The 7,017-nt window shown below is 36.0% G+C and overlaps 1 non-coding gene across 1 annotated transcript; it reads left to right on the top strand.

Annotated features, from left to right (window-relative positions):
• The first annotated feature begins 4,522 nt into the window (after positions 1-4,522).
• LOC122312090 lies at positions 4,523-4,626 on the top strand. Its single transcript, XR_006243004.1, has one exon. It is a non-coding gene; the product is annotated as a small nucleolar RNA R71 (small nucleolar RNA).
• Positions 4,627-7,017: the final 2,391 nt, after the last annotated feature.

Genomic DNA, 7,017 nt, shown 5'->3' with positions numbered 1-7,017 from the left:
AACTTTTTGGGAAGGCTCAAAAGATTTTCGAAAAATATTTTTGTCATGAAAAATTTTCATTCTCTCCTTGGCAATGCGAGAATTTTCGTAAGCTTCATTCCTGATTTCCTCTAACTCATTAAGCTAAAACTTACGAAGAGAGCAAGCTTCATCCACATCAAAATTAAATCGCTTGATTGCCCAATAAGTTTTGTGTTCCAATTCCACAGGTAAGTGGCATGTCTTTCCAAAAATGAGTCAATATGGAGACATACCAATCGGGGTTTTAAAAGCAGTACGGTATGCCCAAAGTGCGTCGGTTAGTCATAAAGACCAATTTTTGCGGCTTGGGTTATCCGTCTTTTTTAAAATTATTTTGATCTCCCGATTAGATACCTCAACTTGGCCACTTGTTTGTGGATGATAAGGGGTAGCAACCTTATGAGTAATACCATATTTTCGCATGAAGGCCTCGAAAGGCTTATTACAAAAATGTTTACCCCCATCACTGATAATGGCTCGAAGTGTTCCAAACCTTGATAAAATATTTTCTTTCAAAAATTTCAGTACCACTTTGTGATCATTATTTTTGCATGGAACAGCTTCAATCCATTTGGACACATAATCCACAGCTACCAAAATGTAGAGATTGCCAAAAGAAACTGGGAAGGGTCCCATGAAGTCTATGCCCCAACAATCAAATATTTCAACAACCAAAATTGAATTTAATGGCATCATACTCCGGCGGGTAATACCTCCCAACTTTTGACAACGCTCACAAGTTTTACAAAATTCATGGGTGTCCTTGAAAATGGTAGGCCAATAGAAACCATATTGCAAAATTTTAAAAGCAGTTTTCTTTCTAGAAAAATGGCCACCACATGCCCCAGAGTGACAAAAAGATATCACACTTTGAAATTCGTTATTGGGAACACATCGTCTAATTATCTGACCTGGGCAATACTTGAACAGATATGGATCATCCCAAAAGAATTTTCTTACCTCCACAAAAAATTTCCTCTTATCTTGTTGAGTCCAAATGTGAGGAATTTCACCTGTAGCAAGAAAATTAGCAATGTCAGCGTACCATGGCATTTGAGATATACCAAAAAGTTGCTCATCTGGAAATGTGTCTTTAATAGGAACTGTCTCTATGGAATCTGAAAGAACAAGTCTAGACAGATGATCAGCAACAACATTCTCAACTCCTTTTTTATCTTTGATTATCAGATCAAATTCTTGCAGCAAAAGGATCCATCTAAGCAACCTGGGCTTTGCATCTTTTTTCGCTAAAAGGTACTTTAACGCAGCATAATCAGTAAAGATGACAATTTGAGATCCGATCAAATAAGAGCGAAATTTGTCAAGTGCAAAAATTACTGCAAGTAGCTCTTTTTCAGTTGTTGAATAATTCATTTGAGCACTGTTTAAAGTTCTACTTGCATAATAAATAACACAAGGCTTTTTATCCTTACGTTGGCCCAACACAGCTCCAACAGCATAATCACTAGCATCACACATAATTTCAAATGGTAAATTCCAATCAGGTGATCGCATAATTGGAGCTGAAATCAGCATACCTTTTAGCTTTGTAAAAGCTAACTCACAATCATCAGTCCACACAAAAGAATTTTTCTTTGACAATAAATTGCACAAAGGTATAGAAATTGTGCTGAAACCTTTGATGAACCTCCTGTAAAAACCTGCATGACCTAGAAAAGATCTGATATCCCTGATGTTCTTTGGGATGGGCAATTTAGAAATTAATTCAATTTTGGCCTTGTCCACTTCAAAACCTTGAGAAGAAACAATGTGACCAAGAACAATCCCTTGAGTGACCATAAAATGACACTTCTCCCAGTTTAAAATCAAATTCTTTTCTTTGCATCTAATCAACACTCTTTCCAAATGAGTCAAACATTCATCAAATGAATCACCAAAAATAGAAAAATCATCCATGAATATTTCAACTAAACGCTCTACCATGTCACTGAATATACTCATCATGCATCGTTGAAATGGCATCCTTCGATATGCAAAGGTACCAAATGGACATGTAAAAGTGGTCTTTTCTTGATCTTCAGGAGCAATATCAATTTGGTTATATCCAGAATAACCATCTAGGAAGTAATAGAATTTATGGCCCGCTACACGTTCAATGATTTGATCCATGAATGGTAGGGGAAAATGATCCTTTCTGGTGACAGAATTTAGTTTTCTGCAGTCAATGTACACACGCCAACCAGTAGTAACTCTAGTTGGGATCAATTCATTATCAGCATTCTTAACTACAGTCACACCAGATTTCTTGGGTACCACATGCGTGGGACTAACCCATTTGCTGTCAGAAATAAGGTAAATGATCCCTACATCCAGAAGTTTTAACACCTCTGCTCTGACAACCTCTTTCATGTTGGGGTTCAGTCTACGTTGCATTTCTCTAGAGGGTTTAGAATTTTCCTCTAGATAAATCCTGTGGGTACAAATCAAAGGATTAATACCTTTGATATCAGTTATGGTCCATCCTATTACTTCTTTGTGTTCAATGAGAACACCAATCAATTTGTTCTCCTGAATTTCATCCAATTTTGATGAAATGACCACTGGAAATGTCTCTGCTTGACCTAAAAATACATATTTGAGATCAGCAGGTAGAGGTTTCAAGTCGAGTTTTGGTGTTTGCACACTTGAGGGGAGAGACACGACATCATGAGGCGGTAATTCCTCAAAACGTGTTCTCCATTTATCAGTTTCCATTATAGGAGTAGATTCTAGCAAAAAATTCATAGATGCAAGTACAGAATCATCATCAAAATTTGCACCATGAACCAAACAAGCCTCAAGTGGGTCAGAAAAACTTGACAAATCAAATTTATTTTGAACAAGAGTTTGTATCAGATTTACTTCATGCACATCATCATCATTACCAGGTTGTTTACAAATATTGAAAATATTCAACTCCAAAGTCATGTTGCCAAAAGATATTATCATCACACCACTCCTACAATTTATTAAAGCATTTGAGGTCGCAAGGAATGGCCTACCCAAAATTATAGGAATTTGAGTGCAAATATTAAAGACAGGTTCTGTGTCCAAAATAATGAAATCCAATGGGAAATAAAATTTGCCTACTTGAACTAGCACATCCTCAACTATCCCTCTCGGTATTTTAATTGAATGGTCAGCAAGTTGGAGTGTTACCTTGGTGGGTTTAAGTTCACCAAGACCCAACTGCTCATATTCCGAGTAGGGTAGAAGGTTAACACTAGCTCCAAGGTCAAGTAAAGCTTTTTCAATTTTAAAATTTCCAATCACGCAGGAAATTGTTGGACAACCCGGGTCTTTGTACTTAGGAAGAGAATTGTTCTGGAGGATGGCGCTTACCTGCTCAGTGAGAAAAGCCTTCTTCTGCACCTTCATTGTATGCTTCACTGTGCATAAATCTTTCAAAAACTTAGCATACGATGAAATTTATTTGATTGCATCCAACAAAGGAATGTTGATTTTTACCTATTTGAAAATTTCAAGAATATCAGCATTTTAAACCAACTTGTGAGAATGTTGCAATCTTTGGGGAAATGGAGCAGGTATTGGGGCTTTCACAGGCATATCTAATTCAACTTTCTCAAGTTCACCATCACTCTTGGAATTTAAAGAGTTGTTGGTCTCATCAACTTTCGTTGTTGAAATACTCTTATCAATTATTTTTCCACTGCGTAAAGTGGTGATGGACTTGGCATGTTCAAATTTTGAATCAGAAGGATTTGAATTTCTTACCTCAAATTTACCTTTGGGATTCGGCTGAGGTTGAGCAGGAAACTTACCCTTCTCTTGAGCATGCAATGCAGAGGTCAAGTCGCTAATAGAACTTCTCATCTCAGTAATGGCCTGCATTATCTGAGTGTTGATATTTGCTTGTCCCTGCATAAAATCCTGTAATGTTTCCTCAAGGGTTTTCTTATGTGGAGGCACATAAGGACTAGAAGAAGATGGCCCTTGAGGATTTTGATTTTGATTGGACTCATTCCTCCAACTAAAATTGGGGTGATTTCTCCATCTAGGATTATATGTTTCCGAATAAGGAGAAGAAAATGGTCTCCTATAGGAATTCATGATATTTGCTTGTTCGTGCAACACCTCTTTAAAAGCAGGGATTGTTGGACAATCCTGAGTTAAGTGTCCACTAATCTCACAAATGCCACAATTTTCTTATTCTTTTTCACTGGCCTTAACCGGATTTACCTTCCTAACCTCTATGGCTTCGACTTTTCTTGTCAGACTTGCTATCCTAGCATTCACATCATCATTTTTTTTAAGAACATACATACCTTCTTGAGACATGGCATCGAGTTTGGGCTTATTTGACCGATCAGAACGATCTGTGTTATCTTAAGATTGGGCATTTTCAGCTAACTGGTCAAAATAGTCCCAAGCGTCATCAAGATCTTTATTTAGAAAATCACCGTTACACATCATTTCTACAAACTGAAGCATTTGAGATGTTAAACCTTCATAGAAGAAACTAATGGTGCGCCAAGTCTCGTAGCCATGATGTGGGCAAGTTAGCAACAATTCTTTAAAACGTTCCCAACATTGAAAAAATGTTTCATTTTCCTTTTGAGAAAAATTCATAATATTTCTGCGAAGAGTGTTGGTCCTATGAGTAGGAAAAAACTTTTTTAGAAATTCCTTTTGCATTTCTTGCCATGTGCCAATAGATCTTGGTCTCAAGGAGTTCAACCAATTCTTAGCTTTTTCTTTCAAAGAGAATGGAAACAATTTTAATCTAACAACATCATCATTGATAGTTTGGTTTTGTAAAGTTGCACAAACTTCTTCAAATTCTTTTAGATGCAAATAAGGACTTTCTGAATCTAAGCCATGAAACTTGGGAAGTAATTGGATTACTCTCGGTTTTAAATCAAAATTTCCCATATTCGTAGGAAAAATCATGCAAGATGGAGTACTTGTCCTTGTAGGCTGCAAATATTCGCACAAAGTTCTCATTGGCGGATTATTTTGTGCCTCTTCATTTTCTTGTTTGTCATGAACACTACGATTGTCAGCCATGGTATTAGAATGAGAATTTTTAGAATCACCTGACAAAGTATCAACCAATTCTTTTAAAACAATTTCCTCTCTTCTCAATCTACCCGTTTGATCACTTGCCACGAGATCATTCATCATAGAGGATCAAGTACATTCAAAAAGTAAAAACAAAATGCAAAACAAGCAAGAAAGTAAAAGAAAAAATTTTGGAACGAGATTACCAAATGGTATGAATATGGAAGCAATGTTACATGCTCTGTTTTCCGTAAAAAATCGTACCTACAAAAAGAATATGAAAAACAATTAGCAAAAGATTACTAAAAATATTTTTTTTTTCTTTTCTACAAAACAATTATCACACGTTATAATCCCCGGCAACGGCGCCAAAAACTTGGTTGCGCCTAAACTTTGACTCAAATTAATGAACCAAAAATTTAGTGCAGTTTTACCTGCAAGTATATAGGTGTTGTAGTATCTTACAGGATCGAATCCACAGGGATTGACTTTTATGACAAAGGAAATAAATTCAGACAATGAAACGAAATTACTAAAAGAAACGTGCAATCAGATGAAGATTGATAAAATAACTGAATCAAACTAAAATGATAAAATGAATTAATATGGAGAAAGACTAAGGTTTCGAGGATCCGTTTAATAATTTATGATATTGTTTCCGATCGATTTACTTCAATTAAACTAAAATAATGATTCTGTTTAATTGGAAGATTTAACATTTAAGATCAAGAAAAAAAGTCGCTTATGATTGAGCATGAACGATTGATGATTAAGACATTTACAAATCTATTTGAATACCATAGGGATTCCTCAAGCATTCACTGTATTCGGAAATCATAATGAATCAAGACGAGTATATAGATAATCAAAATATCCAATAATAAAATCTTTCAATCGATCAAGGTCGCAAAATAGATTTTATGTGGATCCAGAAACAATATTTAAATCATTAAACTATACCTCTAACCTTAGTATGAAAATTTAGCCAAACATATTTATTACAAATACTATAGAAATCATATAAGTATTCTCCATTAAATAACTAACACAAGAAATATTAAGCAATAACTTAGAAACAACAAAATCTGAAATCCAATTGATACAGAGGAATAAATTAGAGATTGAATTCCATCCGTCTCTTCTAAATGAAAATGAATCAATACAAGAGCTTTATGCCACAAGTAAAAAAAAAAAAAAAAAAAATCCACTCCGAATGAAAAGCAAGGAAACGGAAACAGCACAACACCTCCCTTTCTTCCACTCACAAGTCCCATACTCTATTCAATTCCAACACATGAATTTATTCCAACCAATAAAAACTAAGAAACCGACTTGCTCTCCTCTAGCCATCATGACTTTTCTCTCTTTTTGCTTGCTTATGACCGACGGATTCAATGGGTATTTACTCTCAGCAAACTCCACCTTACTTACATCAAACCGACTACACACTTTCAAGAGAAAAAAAAATAATTCCAGCTGTCTCCCCTTAACTCCAGCCGATTCCTTCCTTCTACCATCAACCAAGATAAATCCCCAACCAATTAAATTACTCCAGCTGATTCCCTTCAACCCCAGAAAAAGCATGCACCGACTCACTCATTACTCAACCTCTCTACTCACTTTTTCTCAACCGATTGCTTTCTTTTCTCACCTTAAACCGATTGCTTTCCTCTTTATGTCCCTCTACTCTCAACCAAAATAAACCTCAGCCAATCAAATTATTCCAGCCAATTCCTTTCTCTCATCTCACCTTCTTTTCTTTAATAAGAGCCCACCTAAATTCCTATCTCAGCCAAAATAATTTCCCATGACCGACTCTAATCCCCAACCGACTCAAGTGCACTTGGTTGAAAATTCTGCACCGACACAACCTCCCTCTCTCCAATTCTCTCAACTCCCCACGTAACCCTCTCACTCTACACCTTTCCAACCGAGTGCTTTCTTCCCTCCTTTTCACGTCCAGCAACATATATA

The sequence above is a fragment of the Carya illinoinensis genome, chromosome 5 (assembly GCF_018687715.1).
Source record: "Carya illinoinensis cultivar Pawnee chromosome 5, C.illinoinensisPawnee_v1, whole genome shotgun sequence".
In the NCBI taxonomy this organism is placed as follows: Eukaryota; Viridiplantae; Streptophyta; class Magnoliopsida; order Fagales; family Juglandaceae; genus Carya; species Carya illinoinensis.
Note: the sequence above shows the minus strand (reverse complement) of the source record. Positions and strands in the feature narration are given on the sequence as shown.